Genomic DNA, 24467 nt, shown 5'->3' with positions numbered 1-24467 from the left:
AAACACTTATTAAAAGCTAACGCTTACTAAAAGAAAGACAGAGTACTAGTGCTAGAGACACAAAGATAAAAGGCATCACAGCAATCAGGGATGTATATTCAGAGAAAGACAATAAATACAAAGTTGGACACAAAAACTGGTGAAATGTTGCACAGCACATGCACACGCACACATCACATCATGGAGATGTGAAAGGATGCAGCCCACAACTATAGGGAAGGAATGAGTGGAGGTGATGGTATGAATAAAGGAAAAATCGAGAAGCAATGGCTTTACAGTTCGGAAGGATCTTCTGCTAACCTGTGAGAGGTGGGAAGGAGTAAGCCAGAGACAGGGCATCTGCGGGGAACAGAGAAGCAAAGCGAGTCGGACTGAAAGGACAGCAGTGAGGTGGAGACTGAAGCGACTCCACCTGCCCGGCTGATGCGCCTTTCCCAAGATCGGGAATACAGGGAAGGGATTCAGCTCTCACCGGACGCGAAGAGTGCTTATGGGACTTCCAGATAGAGGGATGCACAAAGCATCTGGGTACATGGGTCTGGAAACAGGGAGAGGTCTGAATGGGAGTAGAATGGGGGGCGATGGAAGGCATCACAGTGAGTGAAAGGACAGAGAGAAAGCATTCAGAAGAGAAAGGACAGAAGGCAAGGACACCACCTCCTGAGTGTATCAGAATTGAAGATGCGGCAAAGGGAAGGAAACCGTCACTGGGGAAGGAAGAGAAGCCGCTGATAGGATAAAAAGGAAAGAAAGAAAAGCCACATAATCTAAGGGGGGGAGAAGGTTTGTCTTTTAGTAATACAGGAGTAATCACTGGCATTACATGCTCAGATCAGCTGAGTACAGAGGTACAAATCCCACTGACACTGGCCATGGGGGGCCCTTAATTCACCTTGATTTGGCCCCAAGGGTAGAAGGAGAATGAGACGAGAAGCCGTGTGAACTTGCTCGGAAAGGAGGTGGAGTTGGTCACACAGGTGGGCGATCCCCAACTTACAATGGAGTTGTACTCAGAGCTAATCGCACACTGAAAATACCATAAGTCGGAAACGCATGTACTACGGTAACCTACTGAAGATCATGGTTTGGCCACACAGTGCACTGCAGCGCATTGGTTGTTTACCCTTCTGACCCAGTGACTCACCACTGCTGCCACTGTCTGGCATTACAAGAGAATATCATACTGCATATCGCCGGCCTAGGAAAAGATCAAAATGCAAACTTTGTAGTACCATTTCTACTTAATATGTATTGCTATTGCACTATCATAAAGTCAAAAAATTGTAACTTCAACCATTGTAATTTGAGCATGGTTGGTATATTTAAATAATGGAGAAGTCAGGCGTGGTGGGGTACACCTGTAGCACTCAGGAGGCTGAGGCAGGAGAATTGCTGTGAGTTCGAGACCAGTCTGGGCTAAATAGTAAGTTCTAGGTCAGTCTCAACTACACAGTGAGACCCTGTCTCAAAAAACTGAAAAATAAATAATGGAGAATGGCGTAAAATATCATTCTAATTTACCATCTGTATTAGGAAAGCTTTTTAATGTCTTATCCTCTGCTTTTTTAATGCACAGAAATAATTATATCCACATCAGTGTAACATGTATGCATGGAAAGTATTTAGTTTAGCCAGGCACACTGGATGAGCGTCTTAATGCAGGTTATTAACACGATGACTACTGTCGCTACTGAAGCTAAGATTCTCAAGATGCCAGCCCAGGAAAAGGCTGAAAAAAGCAAAGCTGAGGTGAGTACAGCATGAGTGGAAAAGGAAACATTTAAGGCACAGGAAGCATGAATGAGGTAACGAAATATGTCCCCAGAGTTAGGCATTGGAGAGCTGGAGGAGTAGAAGTTTAGTACTGCAGAAGAGGTTTAGTGTTGGGACGTAAAGGAGCATGACTACGGAAATGGAACCTCGACCGCAATGCAGATACATTCATCTTCAAGAAGCAGACAGTTCTTTTGAGAAGACTACGCTTGTGGACGGACACTGGAGACTCACCCTGATCAAAGTCCAGGCCCTGCCATACAGCCTTGAGATTAGGAGGTGGGGTGTTGGTCCCTGCAGATGGGAAAGGTATGCAAGGTGGTGGCCAGACAACAGCAGGGCTGCTCTGGACTCACAGGTCAGAAAGCGCAAAGGGTGAAATGGTGATTACATCCAAAGGAGAACCAGCAAATCACATCTGTTGTTAGAAAGAAGCTTGAAGTAGGAAGAGTTTTGCATAAGGCAAGAAAACTGAATGGAGCAAGGAGGAATGTGTTCCGCTGTCCACGGCACCCACGCTCCAGGCGGCAGTAGGAGAGCACTCCTTTGTGGGAAGAGGGGACTGTGCCGTCAGTTACAAGGAGCGGGCAGAAGTGTTCTGGAAAAGGCTGGGTATAAAAAGGTTGCTAAAAGTACTTAGCAACAAAAAGACCCACAAACGATCCCATTTAAAAGTGGGATAAAGACCTGAGCAGACATTTGTAAAAAAAAAAGACAAATGGTCTACTTGTATACAAAAAAATGCTCACTATTACCCATCATCAAGGAAAGGGAAATCAAGACAACAGTGAGATACTACCTCACCGCGGTTAGAATAGCCAGCATCAAACAGAAAAATGCTAACAAAATGAACCCATCTGCTGTTGGTACAAATGTAAATGAGTACAACCATTATGGAAAACAGTATGGATACTCCTTCAAAAATGAAAATGGGAACTAGTCTTCCATCCGGAAATCCTCTACAGAGTGTACGTCCACAGGAGATGGAATGATTTCACCATGGTGCCTGCACTTCGATGTTTACTCAATACTATTCCTAATAACCAATGCAGAATTACTGAACAAAGCTGTTCAATGACAGATGAGTGGACAAGGAAAATGCGGTACATATACACAGGGGAGTATTATTCAGTCATAAAAAAGAAATCCTGTCATTTGCAGTAACACGGGTGGAACTGGAGGACTTCAGCCTCAGCGAGATAACCAGACAAAGAAAGACAAACACAAAGTGCTTCCACTCATGTGTGGAAATAAAAAGGCAATCTCAGAAGAAAGGGATGGAACAATGGTCACTAGAGACTGGGAAGGTTAAGAGGAAGGAAATGGAAAAAGTTAGATGAGGGACAACAAAATATTTAAAGAGGAGGAATTAGTTCTGTTTCCAAGGTACAGTAGGGTAATGACTATTTACAACAGTCTAGGATGTATCTCAAAATAACTGGAGGAGTATAAAGTATCCTCCACACAGGAGTGATTGAGGAAACAGAAGTGCTTATTACCACGATTTGATCATAATATATTGTATACATCTTGAATTACTGTACTGTATCCCATTAATAAGTACAAATATTATGTCTCAATAAAAAATTAAGGCTGTTAAACAGGAAGAAAAGGGCTAAAGGTGTAGGGGAAGTGAGAAGGGTAGGGGAAAGGAAGGGAAAAGAAAAAATATGAGAAAATGAAAAAATAGAAATAAAGTTTTTATAAATTAGAAAGGGAGGAGGGGTGAAGAAAGGGCAGGGGTATGGGGAAGAAATGAGAACTAACACCTGTCACGTAAAGGTACAAGATCCCAATGATTGTAACTGTACTGTGTACCTAAAATGTACCCATAAACTCAATGAGAAAAAAAAATTAAGGCTGTGAATTGCCCCTGAGGACATTTAATCCATCAGGTAATAAAGACAGGCCTAAGAGCATAGGTACTTTCTAGAACACACAAAAAGATTAAAACAACTGGCTCCAAAATATGAAAACTGCAAAAATTGCTGTTTCTAAATGCTTAATTAAATGTACATGGAACATATCATCAAGTCAACTTCATTAATTGTTAAATTTAGTGCTCATAAAAATTTCATTATATTTAGAAAACAATTTGTATGTTAGATTTTCCTACTTCGCAAAAATCCCTGCGTAAGCACACTGGCTGTCAAGAAGTTGCACTCGGTTGTAAATTACATTAGTTTCTCATAACCAAGGACTTAAAAAATAAAATTATGATAACTCTTTCAAATTGTTATAATAAAAATTTGTTTACTGTGGAACACAGGTGGATACTAATAGCCTCAACACAGCATTTGAAAAGCTCCAGGAGCCTATGAGAAAGTCTTCATGAAGGCACGTGGAACACACAGCCCAGAGGGCGGAGGAGAGAGGACTAAAGGGAGAGGAAGGGGCCCCGGCATCTCAAGAAGGAGTGAATGAGAATCTCCTAGGAACTTCCCCCTTTCTGCAGCTGAGGAAGTCTCCATCTCTGCCTCCCCCAGGGGCCGACTGCAGTCAGATGGAGCCTCAAGGCGCCTTTGAAACATAATGTTTTTAAATGCCTAAAACAAAAGTGAATAGCATCACAAAATAAACCAATTCTATAATGCAACCTTGAATAAAAATATTTAATACTTCTGTGATTAGAAAGGTAGGGATATATGCTTCTTTATAAAATAAGAAAATGCAGCTGCATTTCACGCTAGTGATATTTTAAGATATCTTCAGTAGCAGTAGTGTGATTTTAAAATATTGATTTTTTTTTAACGATGTCAGGAGCTGCTAATGTCCCTGTGGTTTGGTGCTCACATAGAAATGTTTAATTTAAAGAAATACTAACTTTCAAGAGACTGATGCATACACAGATGTAATTTTTTTCTCTCAAAGTTCACAGGCCTCTAGAAGTTCATGGACTCTGACTCTGGCTTCCTTACAAAGGAACAAGTCTGAGATGCTATTGCAGAAAGTGCTCCCTGATCATGCAGACCTCAGAAGCAAAGGTGCTTTCCCCAGGGTTTATTTCCTCTTGCTAATTGGTTTCAAATATATATTCTGGGGGAATCTATTTTAGATGATTCCATCTCCTTTAGCAAACCTTAATGTGAACAATACTGACCTTTAAAGTAAATCTCAGCCATAAAGAATGAGAAACTAGAGTCATTCATAGGAAAATGGATGCACATTGAGGCCATATTCTTAAGTGAAATAAATAGTACACATGTGTAAATGCCGAAATTTCTCTGATGTGAAAAACTAAAAGTATAAATAAGACCCTAATTGTATAACTGATAATGTGAAATAGGAAGAAAAGGGCTAAAGGTGCAGGGGAAGTAGGAAGGTAGGGGAAAGGACTAGAGTCATTCATAGGAAAATGGATGCACATTGAGGCCATATTCTTAAGTGAAATAAATAGTACACATGTGTAAATGCCGAAATTTCTCTGATGTGAAAAACTAAAAGTATAAATAAGACCCTAATTGTATAACTGATAATGTGAAATAGGAAGAAAAGGGCTAAAGGTGCAGGGGAAGTAGGAAGGTAGGGGAAAGGAAATAAGGGAAAAAATAAGAGAAAAGGAAAAAATGGAAACAAAGTCTTTGTAAATAGGGGAGGGTGGGGGGGTGAAGGGAGGGCAGGGATATGGGGGAAAATGTACAGGACAGGTACAACGCGGACCTTCATACATTGCCGGTGGGAATAGCCATCTGTGCCGTCTATCTGGGGGCAGTGTGACCATCTCTATCCAAAGGGCTATGAGGCAGGCCTGCGATGTGCCATAGGAATGCCATCCGGGGACGGCCCCAAATACTGCACACATGAACTCAAACAGATTGCAAATTTGGAACGGACTTAATTTTTATTATAAGAGACTGGTTCAATAAACTATAGACTATCATTTCAACACCACAAGATAGAGCATTAAAACTAAGATATCTGTAAGTGCTGGAACAGAAATTCAACTAGACTATTTTAGTGCATAAAAAGTAGACTACACATCATTATTAATAGTATGATCCCACTTCTGCAGAGAAATTATATATAGATTATATAACATATACGGTTTACGTCTGTAAATGTCTAACATCTTGTTTATATATAACAGACACCTCTGACATATAAATATGTGCATGGATAGATAATTTGCAGCTAAACAACAGCAAAGCAGCCGGAAAAGAGCAGTACATACCACACTGTTAACAGTGATGACTCTTCCGGGTGGGATTTCAGTTTTCCACTAAAGTAGATAGAACATGACTGAAAACAATAATCACTGTATACCACTTTATAATGAGAAAAAAAAATCAAGATCTTTCATTAGGAAAACAATGTGGCCGGATTTCTGAGTCGGCCAGAGGCTGACTTCCCTGAAAGGAGCTTTTGAATAACTGAGCTCTTTCCCTGCTCTACAAGAATCCAGGGCTTTAAAACGTATTTAATTGGGTTGCTTCTTCGGTCCACACCTGAAAGCAGTAACCTGAGATGACAGCTGAACTGAGTTACTGATCACAGCCTAATGGTCCCAAGATGTCAGGGAGAAATCAGAAGCAGATCAAGGCTGTCCTGAGTGAGGCTGTGCACTAAACATTTCCCAAAGGCCACAAAGTCTCACGTACAAGTGATGTCGCACTCAGGTCTGGCTCAAATCCAGGGGTTATTCTCACATTCATTTATTCTCCCATCGCAAAAACAATGAGCACGCACTACGTAAAGGGGCTGCCTGATAAAATCCCTCATCATAAAGCAATAAACCCTCTGTACACGGGAAACATAGATCTGTACACCACAGAGGGGAACATGGAGAGCAGGCCTGGGGGAGGAGAGGTCAGTTCTGGCTGGGTGGTCACAGATCACAGGGTCCTTCAGGACACAGGTACTATTGGAGCTGTACTAAGAACGGAGAATGGCCTGCTCCAGACAAAGAAGGAAGAGAACCGGTATCCATTTCTGGAAGGATGAACAGCTTTAACGTAAGAGTGGGAAGGCCTGTAGTCAATGCTTCCAGGAAGGAATGAGCAATGTCTGGTTTTGCATGACGGGCTCACCTAGGTGAATTCTTGGAGTTGGGTGCAACAGGACAGCCTGGGATATAGTCTGGTAAGAGCATAGTAAGAAAATCCCTAAGATTCTCTAACACAGCAAGCTAAGGTATTTCTTTCTCCTAGAAAGTAGCAGAGATCAGTTCACAGATAGTGACACGGCCTTAGGCCCTTCGTACAGATTGCTCTGAAGAGTCTGTCCCTAGCTGGCAGAGAGAGGAGGCTCCCTCCTCAAAGCTGGGAGAGGAAGTGGAAGCAATGGGGAAGGTATGGGGATGGAGAGGCCAGTGGGCGTGACCAGCAGGTCTCCAGCTGGCTTATTAATCAAGCTCACTTCCTTTCATGCTTTCATGCAAACATCAGAGCACCCGATCTTTCACGTCCTAAATGAAGCAGAGCAACGTGAGAAGTTGCACCCAGTGCCCACTGTCTCTGCACTAAGTGAAGAACACATAGAGTCCGACGCCTCTCCCCGTTTCCAGTTCCCTTTGTATCTGGTTCTGCTCAGCTGCAACTCACACATTACAGATGCCCACCCTGGAAGGTCAAGCAACTCCTTCCCTGGATGTAGGTCTGTATCTTCATACAGGGGCATAAAGCTATGGCTACATTTGGCTGACAATTTAGGAAGAAGGAAACCTGTTAGCAGGATTCTCTTCTGATATCGTGAGATTTCCACTGAATTTCAAACAAAAATAAATGAAGCAAGCTCCAGATGTCATCCTTTAGAAGGGACCTTAACTACTCCATAAAGAAGTGTACTTTTTATCTTATGAGAAAATGGATCACAGGTGTATGTATCAGTCAGTTGCACGTTACTATAATAAAACACCTGAGACAATTAACTTATGAAGAGAAGGGATTAATTGTGGTTCATGGCTTTGGAGTTCCCAGCCTAAGATTGGCCAGATTCATCCCTTTGAGCCTCTGTCAAGGTTGGCAGATGGCACTGGTGGGAGCACTTGGTGGAGAAAACCATCTCAACACCTCCACAGTCAGGAAGCAAAGAAGAAGGGTTGCCCTGAGGTCCTACTGTCCCCTTCAAGGGAAAGTTCCCCAAAGACCTAAGGTCATCCAAATATCCTCAACCTCTACAGGTTCTACCACCTCCCAATAATGCCACACTGGAGACGAAGTCTTTAAGACATGGACACAGGGTACATTCAAGACCTAAGCGACAGCAGTGTCTAATAAAAATGAGGACAAGATCAGATCCTTACATAAGAAAGGCAATTTTGGCAGCAAAATTTCTAGGCTGGATAGAAGAAAAAACAGACTTAGAACAAGGGTCAAGAGGCAAAGGCATCACGCCAAGTGGGAGCTCACAAAGGCTTGATCCCATTCTGAAATGGCAGGAAGGGACAGAAATGAGTTGAGCAATGTCAGACAGGGCAGAATCACAGAATCTGTGTACGGCAGGCGAGTAGGTCAAACAGAACTCAACAGCGTTTAGCCTGGGGAGTGAAAGAAGTTTGGTGTTATTAATCAAATCATAAACAGAAATGTAGGGAACAAGGCAGATTTGGGAGAGAGAAAAATAAGGCTACTGACTGGATTTTTTTACACTGAAAATATCCACAAATATATAATTCTGTGACTTCAGGGCTTTATTACCACTGTATAAGAAGCACTGTAAAGAGGTGATCCAAGTAAGAGGTACGTTGAAAACATGGTGGACCTGCATTTACTGGAATAGAGACGTTTCTTTGTGTTCAAGACTCAGTGATCGGAGAAAAACAAAGGCCAGGCTTACAAGTCATTTTCACCTAAGTACACATGAACACATAGGTGTTGCTCAAACCAAGACTCTAGGATGAGGTGTGTTTTGAGCACAACGGCTCTAAGGGGGTAAAGAAGCAGGAGGAGGACTGCAGAATTGTTCTCAGAACCAGAGCTGCCATTCTGGTATGGAGAAATAGGCCGTTCAGTATATATTTTATGGAACATACAGTAGTAAAATACCCAGTAGTTTTGTTTTACAGCTGGTCTTACCTGCTATCATTAACTTGACTGGAACTATCCAAGCCTCTCTTAGCTCACCTGACACAGCATACGCCTAGTTTTCCTCTATCTTCTGTATGTTTCATCCACGAATATTTCATGGTCTCGTCTTCCCAGGCTATGAGTTTCTAGGATGCTTCCTTTTCACTTCAAACTATCTTTAGTGGTTGGCAACCACACAGATCACACACAAATTACCACCTTGATCACTCCTTGATGATCGCCTGTTTTTTGAATGTCCCCATCAGTCTTCAAAGTCAGCACGTCTAGATTCAACACACCAGACTACACTGGGTGCTTCTGGTTAGAGCCAGACTCTTGCTCCCAAAAGTCTTCTTGGCTGGCAGTAGCTCATTCTGAGGCCTCTAGTGATGTCCACCTGGGCTCCCCGTGCCTTTCCACATGTTTTTTCATCTTCCAGCAGGCTGTCCCAGAGTGGATGCAAGAGCCCAAGGGTAATGCATATATTTTCCACATCTCTGCTCATGATGTGGGGTCCACAATGCCCTGGACCAATGTAAACAACTTGGCCAACCCTGAGCCAAGGCTGGCAGACTAAGCCAAAGAGTATGATACAAGAAAACTTAGGGCCCTTAATTCAATCATTTCTCAATCACTGACTATATCAACTCCAAATCTCTCCATCTGTTCCCATCTAATCTCCACCTCTTCTACCCTCTTCCACACTCCAGTCACATCTACCCTGAACCACTAGCACGGACTTTGAACAGCCCTCCAACTCCACTTCTAGAATCTTCTCTGCACTGTAAGAGAATACTTTCAGAAATCCCAATGTGATCACGTCATTACACTAGCTTAAATCTTTAAGTATCTTTTCTTCGATTATATAGACAAAAACTTCTGAAAATGGCTTTTCAATAGGGTCTGAGACCCTATTTGCTCATCTTTTAGTCTGAGTCTGGAACAGACACTAAATACAGGTTAATGGCTTATGTGAATGAGTAATTACTTCACTGGAAAATAAAAGAAACAGTAGAAATTATAAGCACTCTGCTAATCCCTATTACTTATCAGCCACAGTATCAGTTTCCATAGAATATTTAAATCACATACTGTTAAAATGGGAAGGAAACAATTCGTTCAAAGGAAGAAACAAAGGAGGAAAGTTAAGCGACTCATCCACAATCTCTTGGCCTTTGTGGAAGTCCAAGGGCAAGGCAGACAGGCTGTAGGCTTTGTAGACTTCACTGAGAGGCCTTAACTGCCCTTTTGAGCTCTACTGTTCATTGATTGGTTATGATTTAAGTTTATTTTCCCTCAATAGCACTAATTTCCCCTTTTTCCTCTCCCGTCTCTTTCCCTCCTATTGGCATCATTAGCTATGAAAGGAGAGGACTGATGTCCATGAGAAGATATTAGAGCACACGCGCGCGCACACACACACACACACACACACACACACACACACCATAAAAATGCAATGTCTATATGGCAAGGGGGTGTGAGGAGAGACACAGTAAAAATCCTTATATCTCAGTGTTCAAGAGATTTCAAGCAATAATTCCTCCTTAAATTTTTCCATGCCCCTCCAATACTTTTGGCAACAAAAGATATAATGAATAATGAGAGCTCAAACAAACTAATTTGTCAGTTCTAGGATGTGACACCATGGCCTTTACTTCTGAGGTTGCTAATGCCAACCCGTGACCTTCTAGGATTGCATACAGCTGAAATTTAATAAGAAAAGGTCAACCATCATTCAGTGCACCAATGAAACAAGATTTTGTCTTTTCAGTAAAATATAAAAAAATTGTAAAAACCAACATTGCGTCTTATGATCCATTTTCAGTGCTTATAGCCAAAGCTATAATGACGATTTAGATTATATGGAGGGTAATATCTGCTGAGTGCCTCAGCAGCTGAAGTCATAGACAATTCCTCTAAAGGTCAGCTGTAAAACTGAGCTAATGACTCTGCAGAAAATGCGTTCTTCCTTCATGAATTCACAACAAAAATAATCTCTTTTTCTGTGTGAGTTTTCTTTTAACTGTGCTTGGCGCCAAGACAAAGCTAATAGACAAATTATACACAATTACGAGACTACTTTGCTCTACAGGGTCACAGATCAAAAGGAATGGTTCCTGTTGCAAGCAGGTAATGGTCTTGTACCATGCTCGCCTCCGTATGCTTCCGCAGAGAGAGCTTCAATGGGGCTTCAAGGATGACACGCTGAAACAGTCACATTTTTAATATCTATTAGAGTCACTGTGCCAAGACTGAACGATGCTCCCGGGAGCCGGAGGGAGAGGAGTACAGCCGAGTGCTCTGAGCACGTGGCTGAGGGCCCTGCACACGGTCAGCCAGAGCTGCTCTCAGTATCTTACTCTCTTCCAGCTAGACTTAAATACTGGGACTGGACAACAGCCGAGTACTGACAAGACGTACATGTTCCTCTGTGCACAGCTCCAGTGTATAAATGCCAACCCCGTATTTTTCACTCCGTATTGGTTTAGGCTCTTTAAAACAAGAGTGGTATTGAACAGTCATATTTTCTTTAGGTTTTCCTAGCTCCTGGGCAATTACTTAGGGTTTCTACAGAAAAATAAAATCCATCTCTAAGCAGCATTTAATCCTGGAATACAGACCACTGAATTTACCAATTAGCTTATGCTAATTAATGTTTTGTTGTTTTTCCTCCCTATCAAATATACAATCAGACAGAAATTCCTTATTATCCAGGCCATTAGAAAGGAGACAGAAGGAACCACTGCTGAGCGAGCCACTCTCTCTCTAGGTCTTGTATTCCCTACTTTACGTTTTCATCACACTCACTTTTCGTGATTTTCAGATGAGGAAACTGAGCCTAAGAAAAATTGAGGAACATGATCAAGGTTGCTCAGCTGGCAGAACTGGAAGCCAGATTCGACCTCAGGGCAGTGTCCAGGCACCATGTCCTGTGCCTTGCAAGACCCTGAACTGATGGCATCACAGTACCGAAAACCTAAAAATTTTATTCTGCAACTCTCAGACCTGAGGAAAAAGAACATAATTAGCATGAACCTCTGACCACTGCTGCTGCCCACTGCAAGCTTGTAGTAAAAGAAACCCTTGAGCAATTCCCAGGAAGATGTTTCCCCGGGTCCCTAGAACTATTCATGTCACTCATGTGAAATGGCAAAGCCAGGAGTGAGTGAAAGGGGGAGGGGGCGAGAAAGGAAAGAAGGGAAAGAAAGAAATATGAAAAAAGAAGGAAAAAGTGGAAACAAAATTTTTTGTAAGTAGGGAGAGGTAGATGGGTGGAAGGGAGGGAGGGGGAGGGGGGAAAAAAGAAAAACCAAAATACATCCTGTGCAGGTACAGATTCTCAACGAGGAACGCGATCATTATGTATGCCTAAAATGTACCAATGAACTTAACGGAAAAAAAGGAAAAATAAATAAACACACTTCATCAAAGGAATTGGCAAGATGAAAATGCTAGTATAACTGGATAAGCTCCGTTTGGATCCATTCTCTGCTTCCAGGGCCCTACCCCAACCTTCTATCTCCTCTGTGAACCTGTAAACAATGGTTACATAACACACTGTTCTGAGAATCACACAATGTGATGCACACCAAGCTCCGGTACTGACTGCGACTCAGGGCACAGGCTTAGGAAAGATGTTTTGAATTTAAGTCTAAAAAGACATTTAACTGCACATTAGTAGAACTCAGTAGGTCACTGCTACTCCTTGAAGACATTTTCTGTAGTCTTCTCTTGTTTACCAGGAGACATTCATGTCAGCATTACCCGCACCAAATCCAGGTCACATGAGGTTATAAATGTATCTTACATTATAATGTCACGCCTACCCCGTGGCTGATTCTAAGAGAAGGAAGAAGAAGGAGAAAGAGGAGGGATGGAGGAGAGGGAGGAGGGGGGAGAGGGAGAGAGAGGAGAAAGAGAAGAAGGAAAAGAAATAATATGCACATTACATGCAAGATGTAGATCTCCACATAGAGCCAAATACCACACAGTCACAGTCAGAACACAGTGATGAAAACAGTCTTCTTTGTTGTGCAAGAATAACACTCTGAGCATGAGGAATGGCCGGAATTTACTAAGGAGAAACAGAGTGGTCACACGGGGTCACCCAGTGGGAAGACAGCAAGCATGATTTATGGCACAGCTTTAGGAGAGTAAAGACACAGTGTGCGATGGAAGACAAAGAAAAGCAAACACGTGAGGCTCTCTCAGACCTCTCCTACAGCTGGACAAGAGAGAAAGGCAGATGGACCCTGTTACAGGAGGGAAGATGTGACCAGGAATGAATGATACACAGTTTTGGAAAAGAACTGAGATTTAAGAAAAGAATAAACTTACCTTTTGGGGAATTATTGCACGCTAACCAAAGAAATCTATCAAGGAAAGTAACTTCAGACAGGAACGACATGTTTAACATCTAGACACTTAAAAGAAAGAAGTAGAGCAGAAAGGCAGAGAAAACAGAAGATCTGGGTGAGGCTTCACCAAATCTAGAGTCCTGTAAACCCGAGCTAGGGCCCCTAAAAAGAGCCAGCACATAAAACTAACATTTCAGACCTGACTCTATCTCAGACCAGCTCTGTTTTCTCCACGAGGACGCCTCTCTGCTCGGGCTTCAGGGACTTGGCACCAGCACCAGCTGCTCCCTCTGCCTCGAATTCTCTTCCCCCTCTCAGGTTTCCACTTATTTAATCCCTAACGAGCTTCCAAACACAACTTAAGAAACACCTGCTCAGGAAAGCTTTCTCTGACCCCAAAGACCTTGTTCATGCTCAGTTCCAAGCTTTTCCACTACTTTCCTTCCTTTATATGTCTGCAATCTGCATAGTTCTTAAAAGGCGAATGTCCATTTCCTTCACTACCCTCCTAAATGCTATAAACTGAAACTGTATCTATTTCATTTGCCCACTAAATTCTCAGCAAACACAGCAGCTCATGCTTGGTATACAACCCATTAATCGTTCTTACATTAAAGAATGAATGCATGAAGAATACATAATGATGCAGACCTGAAAATCTAGAGCCAAGCTGCACTAACGCTGAATCTTGGCTACGTGGATTACAAAGCACATGACTTCTGACTTAAGTTTCAGTGTCATCTTTTTAAACAAAGGCAATAAAGATTCGCAGCAATGTGGTGTTTGTGAAGTTGGAATGGAAGTGTTTAGTACGGAGCCTCACACACAAAGTTACTAAACAGCACACTAACAAGAGAATGTGTACAGTGATATGTAAGGAAAGAACAATGGAGTTACAGAGAACAGGGTAGGCGGTGCAGGTACAAGGCTTTTTAGCTGTCGAGGACCCGTGACACTATCTCTACTGGTTACAAAACTTTCTTTGCAGTGATCATTTCAGGGACTTCTTTGCTCTGACATGTGTCAGAGTCTAGATAGAAGCAGTAATGATGCCGTATGTGTTTGTGCAATTGAGCTTCACACCAGGGTCCCAAGCTCAGTCTCAGCTCCAGAAAGTCTGTGCAGCTGAAGCAGTAGACGACAGTTTTGCACTGGTGAGGAATTCTCCCATCCGTACTTCCCATGTAGTTCATGCACAGCTTCAGGAGAGGGATGTGTTCTGGGAAATGCACTGTTAGGCTGTTTGGTAGTGGCACAGACATAAGACAGCTACATCACTAGGGAATAAACTCTTATGGCTACCATCGGGTGTGTGGCCCATCCCTGATCCAAATGTTGTTATGCAGAACCTGTTTTCTCTACGAATTCGGGTCTGTAAAACAAAATTCTCATTCCACTTTGGGGTACAGATTGGAGAGGTAGCTTGCAATATAAGAAAGACCATCCCACATCTGGGCTATCCTGGAAAATTCCGGAATTTTGGTTGTCATACCAGCTTTGGTGCGCAGATGCCATAAGGAACAAGCCGCCTTCCCTGTTTGCACAGCACTCCAAAGTCACATTCTTACCACACATCCTGTTCATCAATTTCAAATTATCTGCATTGATCCCCTCAGCAGGTGGAGGGACGGAGGAGGAAGGGAAAGGGAATGAGATGGAAAAAGAAATCAGATGCGCTAAGGCCGCGTACCAACTCCCCACGATGAACGAATCGCTGTGTATTGCAAACATGTACTAATAAAAATAAATTTCTAAAAAATCTGTCCTAAAGAAAAAAAGCAAAATATCAACAATGCAGCTTCTAGCTCAGGGGGCTGAAATGGCATTTCCTACTGGGCAAAACTGTTAACCTTCCGCACATAAAGAAACTAAACCTCTGCCAAAGGAGTGTGGACAGGGACTCTCCGAGACGCACTGTGCCCTGAAGGTGTAATTCTTGTGAGCAAGGAGATCCACACGGAGAGGAGCAGCAGCTCCCATTCTCCCTTCCCTACAAGGATCCCCTTTAGGCAGGGAAGGCAAAGGCCAGAGAGTGAGCAGTTCAGACTTTCGGAGGCACGGCCTCCACTGTGGTGCGGATCAGTCGTAGACATGACGTAAAGGTGGGAGTGAGGCTGGCTCTAACCACACTGTGTTCATGGGTATTGGAACCTGATTTCATATACTCTTTATGTGTCACAATTTATGGTCTTCTTCTTTTTCATTTTATTCAAACATTTAAAAACGGAAAAGCCATTCTCGGCTTGTGGTCTTTGCAAAACAGGAGATGGTTGAATTTTCCAATGGTTAAATTTTCACTTCTAACTTAAGACAGTGGGCCAAACAAATAAGCACTGCTTCTTGTCAATGGGTTTCCTAATTGCTCTTCAGGTCTTCTAGATGGAAACAGCAGTCCTGTCCCTAAACAGATTCCAGAAACCGCATGTTGTGCTGCAGAGACCCAGATAAAAGGACGTTACACATTCACTCTTTGTGACTGCTTTTTCATGGGGACCTGTGTGTTGTGCCTTGTCACTCTCCTCTATGGGGGGGGGGGCTAAAAATACCTGCATGCTTAAACTTGTTCTCATGTCCCCAGCACACAGAAAATATTCTCAAAAATAAAGTTCTGTGTGTTGGTCTTAGAAAATACGAAGAAAAGACAGGAGTGTGCGACCATTCTGCTGCCTGGCTCAGGGACAAAGGAGCTCCAAGAGATGGTAGGCACTGGTAGCACCAGGCAGCATAACTGAGTACTGTCTCTGTGGAGATGACTCAGAAATGTCTATTGAGCTTATAAATGTACATATATTTTGATCCAACCATCCCACGTCTAGGAAATTTTCACATAAATCTGTTATACCTGAAAAAGAAAAGAAAACATATTTATTTATTGTCTTTCTTTCTAATAGCAAGTAATAGGAAAAACCCGAATATACATTAGTAGGATAGTGTATAAACTATGACATACCTATCTGGTAGACTATTGTGCAACTCTACATATATAATGTGTGTATGTATGTATACTGTGAACACAGCTGATTCTCATTAGTTGTGGTGGTTATGTTCTATAAACTAAGTCACTGTGAACACTGAATTAGCAAGTACTGAATCATCGCTCCTATGGGAAGCACGGGATTAGTTTCCTGGAGCCTGTGGTCACATTTTCATCAATTAATCAATATATAACTAATGTATGTAACTAATCAATATGTGCATGTTTCTGTTTAAAGACACATTATTTAATATATTCAATGATTCTTTACATCAAACTCATGACCACAGGTGCTCTAATTCACGCCTGAACAAATTCATGTTTGTTTAACACATGGCCTTCCTGCCTAGGGCACACCAGAGCCCTCCTATGCCGAGGGACTGTGGACAATGTTCCCGCAGTACACCTGGGAGGAGGGTGCTCTAAACAGTGGAGCCACCTGCAGAAAGCATTGAAGTGTGAAGAGTATGGCGCTGAATCAACCGCAGAAAGGACACTTGTCTATATCATGGGCTGAAACCAGAGCACGGAGCATCTCCTCATTTGACCTCAACTGGAAACACATGAGTGGGATGACTCACGTGTATCACTGCTCCACAGACAACTGTGAACGATCACAAACATGTGTATGTATTGACTCAGAGTTACAAGCAAATTTTAGTAAGTAGACAAGTTTGCAAATACAGAATCCATGAGTAATGAGGCTTCAGAGCCACAGACACACACACACACACACACACACACACACGCACACACACACACACACACAACCTACATGGCCAGTGTATGTATCACTAGATGGGAAAAAACCAAGAGTCCAACAGTGTGCATGTTACTCCCTAATTTATGTAAAATACAGGTATAAAATTACTCAGGAAGGCTGATCCATTACCTCTGGCTTTACTCAGGGCAGTTGGAAAGCTGACTTTCCACTGAATTTTCCTCCTGTTCTGATCATGAAATGAATCCCTCCATAGTGACACAGCAACCCCAGTCCAGAGTAAACTAAGTCAATAGCCTCCAGACAACATCTGATATTTTTTCATCTGTAGCCATGGCCCTTTTCAAATGTATATTAACAATGCCTCTTTCCAAATAGTAACACACAGAAATCCCTGTGCTGAGGTGCTGTGGAATGTGGTGTGGTGCTATGACCCTCAGATTTTACCTAAGGGCTCCTAGCCATTGTTCCCTGGATGCCGATTTTCGGCAAATGATGACTTCTTTAAAATTTTAAGTCTTATTTTCCACTTGTGTTAACAGGCAAAAAAGGCACAATTATTACAAGATGCTGCCTAATGAGAAAAAAAAAGGCTAGGCATCTGGAGACCTCAAGAAGAAAGCAAAATTAACTGGGTTTGGAGAATAAATGGAGTTTGGACACTTAGGAGTTCACAGTGAGACCAGCCCCTCAGTTTATGATAAGAGGAATACTGGCTCTCAATGCTACAGAGAGAACTGTCTGTATTAGTTAAAGACAGTTCACCAAAGAAGATGTTACATATTTAAGGGAATAAAAAAGATAATCACTAATGCTCCTAACAAACCACTGGAGAATAGAAAAAGAAACGTGTGAAACTCCACTGCAATTATTAAGTTAAATTAGACTTTTGAAATTATATCTGACAAAAGCCAGTCTAGAGCGTCACCTCTTATGGGTTAGATGTTTGTGTCCCTCCAAAATCTACATAACTGAAGCCTTGTGCCCAGTGGTATGGTATTTGGAAGGAGGGTCTTTGGGAAGTAATTGGGCAATAAGGGTGAAGCTTTCAGAGGTGGGATTAATGTCCTTAGTAGAAGAACTCCTCCCTCCCTCTCTCTCTCTCTTCCCCCCCCCCTCTCTCTCTCTCTCTCTCTCTCTCTCTCTCTCTCTCTCCCCCTTCCCCCTCCCTTCCCTGGCTCTCTTCTCTCTCCCTCTGTTTCATTATCCCTCTCTCTCTCTCCTCTTTCCTCTCTCAGGTGAGGATAAAGCAAGAGTTCCAGCTGCACACGGAGAAGAGAACCCTACCAGGAAAAGAGTTGATGAGCACCTCCATCATAGACTCCCCCAAACTGTAGGAAATAAATGAGCTGTTTCCAAGCCACATGGGCTACACAACTTGCTATAACAAAGCAAGGTCACAACTTTGGTCACGTTCCGTGTGTACGACAATGCTGAGCCTCTCCTGAGCTTTGCGCTCCTGGAGAATAAACAGTTTAGAAATCCTCCATCCTTCCACATTTCTGGAAAGGGCTTTCCATGAAGACCAACCCCTACCACTGAGACGAAGAAAAGGTTCATGAACGACTGTTTCATTTACCTACAACAAGGCCAGACACATACCCTCCAAATTCTCATTCTTTGTCTCATAAATAATTCGCTGAATTATGTATGTGTTATAAAAAATGAACGCGGACAAAATACCCACTACCCTAACTGAAACCCCAGTACTCAGAATTGTCTCTTTTCCCCTAGCCCAAACTTGCCCCCTCCTGTCAGCATAAGCAAACACTGAAGCCTATGCAAGCGTTACAAAACAGAATCTCCACCTCACCAACACCAGCAGCAAGGAGAGAAACATTTCCCACTGAGCTCCTCTGTTACTGCACCTACCTCTGCACTCCCCACTGCTGTGCTTTCTCTGGCCAGGTATTTCTCCCTATGAAAGAAAGTCCTACTGTCCTCACTCTGGGGGACACCCAGAGATCACGTGGTGTGACTTTCACGGAAAATCTGTCCTGACCCATGTACAGTTTTATTTTTCATTGGACACATACTTTAAAAATATATTAGCCAGGGCCGAGGATTTAGCTCAGTGGTTCCACCACCTGCCTCCCAAACACAAGGTCCCGAGTTCCATCCCTGTTACAAAAAAAAATTAAAAAAAAAAAAAAAAAAAAAAAAAAAAAATGGCTGCAGGAGGGTGAGCTCAAGGCCAGCCTGACTACATTGTGAGACTCTGTTTAAAAAAACCAATTTAAACATATTTCAAACAATGTTTTATAATTATATCTATGAAAGTAATTTATTGCTTTGCCCCATGCATGTGACTGTTACTATCTATAAGGGACTCAGTTCCAAACAAGTTTAATGTTTTAATTGGGTTGTGGATTTGATTTCTTACTTTGAATATAAAAGAGTATTTTTATTGGTAATTCAAAAGACCTTTCTAAATAAGTATGGAACGCAAATCACTTCGAAAGGCACCCTGAAATTCTCTCACAAGGCCTCCCTATGTGCCTTCCTCATTCCTGCTGCAAAGGCTTCAAATACAGTTGGTCTCGCCTGGAACAAGTCCCACAGCTTTACCCACCAGACCTCTGCCTCGGGAAGCCGCTCTTCACTGCCCCAGCTCCCAGCAGACACCACTTCTCTGACCACCTGTTTCATTAACACCAGGGCAATGCCAATTAGCACTAACGGGTATTTAAATTGCTTTATGTATGTCTCTTCTCTCCTGCTACCTGATAAGCTCCAACTTTCCTTCTTTTCCTGTGTCCTGTACCCTATGTTTCTGTGTACTCTGTACACAGTCGAAGCTCAATTGATTAATTATGGCAGGCACCAGAGACCAGGGCAAAAAAAAATTTAAAAATTTAAAAAACCCTCAAAACAAAGAAGAAAACATCCCTGAGTTAACACTTTACATACCCTATGATTTCTCAGGGTAAAAACAGGAAGATTTATTTGAGCCCTCAACTTTGAAAGAATGTCAGGGCAGCAATTGTCCTCAATTACACTCAGAGCAAATAAGCCTTAGAAGTTCAAAGAAAAGTTGCAAATATAGCAGAGTCCAGGACAGGTACTTTAAATGCTGGTGAGTACTGGGCATGGTGACGCGGGCCTGTAATCCTGGGACGCAGGAGGCTGAGGCGAGATACTGTCCCAAAATCCCAGGCCAGCCTGGACATAATGAGTCCAAGGTCAGCTAATGCTGCAAGTACCAACCACACAGCATGTGCTGGTAAACAAATGAATTCACCGTGAATTCAGCAGTGGGTCACTTGGGAAAACAGAACATTTTGATAATGTAAATGTCACTGTCGTGCTGGTGCCTTTATCAACATTTCGATCTCAGCTCCTGTTTTTGCTCCCGACTTGCATGTCCTTCCAAGGCCGGACCATAAAACACGGGATATTACTCAGAAATAGGATCTTCGCAGTTGTAATTCATTAAGAAGAGGACACTGGCTTAGAGCGAGCCATAACTCCGGGAAGCTGACCTTGAGATACGCACCGGGAAGGAAGGCAAGTGGAGACAGTGGCTGAGGGGGGACCGATGTGGCTGCAAACCAAGGAAGTGCCCCGTCACCACCAGCAGGGAGAGCAGCGAGGGACCCCATGGACACCTGGCTTCAGACACGCACCTCCAGCGGGGTGAGAGCTCAGTCTTGTTTTACCTCCTAGCTTGCGGCTTTTTGTTACAGAAGCTGCAGGATGGCACGTGTGTGTTTCTGTCTTAAATTATGGACTAAGACTTAATGGACAGGTGCAAAATTAATCAATCCTCTTTTGCAATCCAGAGCTCATTGTTTAGTATGAGTTTTGATACACATGAGAAGGAATACTACTGCCACGTACAGCGGTACAGCCTGTGATCCTGGGACTCCTGAGGCTGAGGCAAGAGGAGTGAGCGAAGCGTGGAATATATCGTTTGACCGCCTCAGAAAACAAAGCAAATGCAAAAATTATGAGAGGCTTCAGGAAATTAACAGCTGCCTGTGAGCACTTCATGTTGCAGAAAAACATTGACTTCTGTCTCTTTTAAGTCAGGCCATGCTGACCCCACACTCAGAAGAGCCCTCCCATCCCTCCTCATGTGCCTCACCTATATCACTCCTTTGGGAATCAGCTCCCTGTCACTCTCTCCAGGAAACTGCGTCGCCCTCATCCCATGGGTGGACTGGGGGTCCCTCCCTGTGCCTGGGCACGTGTCCACAGGAGCATCGGCCACGTGGAGTTAAGATTCACGGTTTATACAGCCCACTTATCAGTGATACTGATTCTTGAGGTGGGGTCCATGTCCTCCAGCCCTCAGCAGAGGCTGATGATCTGTCCTGTAGAGAGATGTAGTGAAACTTGGCTGCAGTTTCCTGTCTTTCCAGCCATGTCCCTGTCACCTGCCAGCCAGGTGACCAGAGTCAAGTTTCTCAATCTGTGCTTGGGGTCCTCTCCCCACGGAGTGCAGGTAGTGTCTGTTCCCCTCATATGGTGTTTGCAAGGATGACCTGTTCTGATGCACAGAAGGCATTTGCAGTATGCAGAGAAGTACCTGGTACTGGCCAGCTATTCTTATACCTCGCCCAGAATAGCAGAGCTCTCTGGCTCTGGACCCCACCGTAACTTCAATGCCCAAGATGCTTGGAGACACTGGAAAAGCCAAAGGATAGGATTTAGGGGAGCAGGGTCTTAATCTGGGCCCTACCAATCTGGATAGGGCACTTACTCGGCCCTTCCTTTCACCTGGTGACAAGACTGTAGATCACACTGTTTTTCTCATCCTGGAATCCAAGATGGTCAGGGGCCTGCAAAAGTGATGCTAGGACTCTCAAGTGATGCTGAATATTTCAGAACTAAGGGGAAGCATATCAATATCCACAGCTATCCAGCTGTCCGTGCTACCCAAATGTCAAGTTCCTCCACTTTCAGAGGGAATTAGAACTCCATGGAAAAATACAATTTACCTAATAACAACTGGTAATTTTGATGGACAGTTAATTATGTCTTTCCAGAACAAAAAAAAAAAAACAAAACAAAACAGAATTAAACCAAATCACTTTTTACTTGACAGTGCTATTTCCCAAACAGATGACTTTGTTTTCAAAGCATGTGAGGCACACAGAAAAGAATAAAAGGGGTCAGTAGTGAAAACCTATGAGTTGCAATGCTCTAGATGATCTCTGAAATCCTCCTGGGCTCTAATGTTCCCAGGATCACTGAAAATTTCTCTAAGGCAATCAACTATAACAATTTATTTCACATTTAACTTTACTCTGTGACCTCAAGGGGAAAATGTCCTGTTCTGAAATTCGGGGGAGGCGTTGAAGATTCAAATGAAGATTATAAACAGTAGGGTATGGAACAGGGGAATTTTAAAAGGTGGATGAGCTATAACAGGAGACAGAAATGATTTGAAGCTTTTAAAGATGAAAATAACAGCACTGTCAACAACCAGGGTCAAAGGAGCTGAAGTAGAACGGCAACAATAGACCGTGGGTATAATGATAGGCAGCTGGCTTCAATTTAAGTGTTTCTGGAGCTGTGTAACCCTGAGGACTGGGGGTGCGGAAGGCAAAGGCAGGCGGTGGGCAACAGGAACAAGCTTTCTCTGCTGCCACAAGCCACCACACCCACATGAGTTGCCCAGGACAGAAGTGCAAGCTCTCCTTCACCAAGGAATGCTGGGATGCAAAACTGTCACAGCCCCTGGAAGCAGAGGATAGGCAGGAACAGAGAAGCAAGTAAATTAAAATATTATATCCTTCATAAATGCAGGGTGCTGGTGGAGAGAGTACTAGCAATAGAATACATGAAGAGGAAAGTACTGTGAAAACAAAGCTAAACAAACCAGAGTGATCTCCAGTGAACCTTATGATAGGCCTGTATGTTGGCAACTGTTACTCCCATTTTATAGCCCTACAGAGATAAACCGAGACCATCGAAGAGGAAAACCAGAGGCTGGTTATGGGAAGCTTGTGGTACCACGGAGTCAGCCACCATCCCATGTATTTGGAAGAGACACAGAGGCAAGAAGAGTGGAACAGCTTTGCAAGAGAAGACAGGTAGACTTCAGGTGTCCCCTGATAGCAAGCTGTTGGAAAAGAGAAGATGCAGCAGGGCTAATCAGAGCATGGCATCCTGTTACTGTTTGGAGGACATATTTGGCTTTCTCTGCTTGGTCTTGAATTGGAAATAGAGACAAAAATTAGGGCTGCTGTCATTAACCAGATTCCATCACATGCATATTCAGTCTCTCGGTGTTTTAGTGTAAATATGAACAAGACAAAGTTTGTTTTGTTCACTACTGACACCCACACCATCAGAGCCCCTGAGAAGGACTGGAGCTGGATCTGAGCTGTACTCAGTTCACCAGAATCCATAATGAAAACGGTGCATTCACCTGTGAGATCACACAATGTAATAAAAGCATCCATCACATCTTTCAGAAAGTGAGATTTTCTTGTTGCCTTTGCTGCTTACTGATTTTCATTCATTTTGTGTTACTAAGAGAAAAATGACTCAATAAATAAATAATTGGCAGATAAAAGTTTACAAAATCTGTGATACATAAGAAGAAAACGTTTCCAAAGAGGTCTTTGGTAAACAGTGCCTGCAAATGCTTCTTGCTCTCGAATCCAAACATCTTCCGCACCCCGTGCCATGTCCAGGGTTCTTGACAGGCACGGAACCCCAGAGGGCTGGACTGTAGTTCTCTCCTGAGTGGCAAAGACAATGCTGGTGAGTCTGCAAATCTGGCCCCGCTGGAGGCTCTGTGCTCCCTTTCGATCAGAGCTCAGCCGAGGAGGCCAGGTCTAGGTGCAACCTGCAGGACCAAACTGCGAGGGGACAGAAAATAATTTGGCTCCAAACAGCTAGTTTCCCAGTGGCTATGAACCCCGCTGGTCGTTACTATGATAAGGAGACACTAAATGGCTTTTGAATGACAGAATATCGGCATTATTGCTAGATGATGTCCAGGGATAAAAAACAAAACAAACTGTTAGACCTGCTAACAGACTGCCACCTAATAGAAGGCACGATTCTAGCGTGGCTGCAGGACTCTAAGATTACATAAAAGCCTGTTTCAGCTCACTGCCCTGTGGTTGAACAATGTTTGATGAAAATGCACCTGAGAAATTGCTATCCTCCTTCTCACGCCTGCTTCCTCCATCTGGTAAAAGCCATTCACACCCAACAACCCCGGTAAATGCCAACATTTCAGTAATACCTCCCCCGACTGGACCCCTTGGCACAACCCACTCGCCCCTGGCCTCCATAGATATTTGTGCAGACTGTTAATCAACATGTACATGATGGGAACCATAGTTATTTTTAATGCACTACGTTATGAGTTTCTTTAGGCAAGTCTGTGTCATTTACCTAGGGTTCTTCATTGTGTCACAGGAACAGTGCATCTTGTAAATATCATTTCATTGAATAGTCACAAAAGCCGCAAGAGAAAAGTGTGTTATAGCCTGACTGGGAAAACTGAGGTTCCAAGAAATTAATCATTCACCGGGCATGGTGGCGCACCCCTGTAATCCCAGCACTCGGGAGGCTGAGGCAGGAGGATCGCAGGGAGTTCAAAACCAGCCTGAGGTACATAGTGAGTTCCAGGGCAGTCTCAACTACATAGTGAGACCCTGTCTCAAAAA

The 24467-nt window shown here is 43.2% G+C and overlaps 1 protein-coding gene and 1 non-coding gene across 4 annotated transcripts in view; one reads left to right on the top strand and one right to left on the bottom strand.

The window, feature by feature from the left end:
* Zmat4 (zinc finger matrin-type 4) overlaps nucleotides 1-24467 on the bottom strand; it is a 437748-nt gene that overhangs the window by 269090 nt on the left and 144191 nt on the right. The gene's annotated exons all lie outside the window — the stretch shown is intronic.
* On the top strand, nucleotides 20532-20661 carry LOC117286830. The gene has a single exon (XR_004517929.1). It is a non-coding gene; the product is annotated as a small nucleolar RNA SNORA40 (small nucleolar RNA).

The sequence above is a fragment of the Fukomys damarensis genome, unplaced genomic scaffold (genome assembly GCF_012274545.1).
Source record: "Fukomys damarensis isolate Sample0158 unplaced genomic scaffold, DMR_v1.0_HiC HiC_scaffold_18, whole genome shotgun sequence".
Lineage (NCBI taxonomy): Eukaryota > Metazoa > Chordata > Mammalia > Rodentia > Bathyergidae > Fukomys > Fukomys damarensis.
The sequence above is the reverse complement of the archived record's forward strand: the minus strand, read 5'-3'. Positions and strand labels throughout refer to the sequence as shown.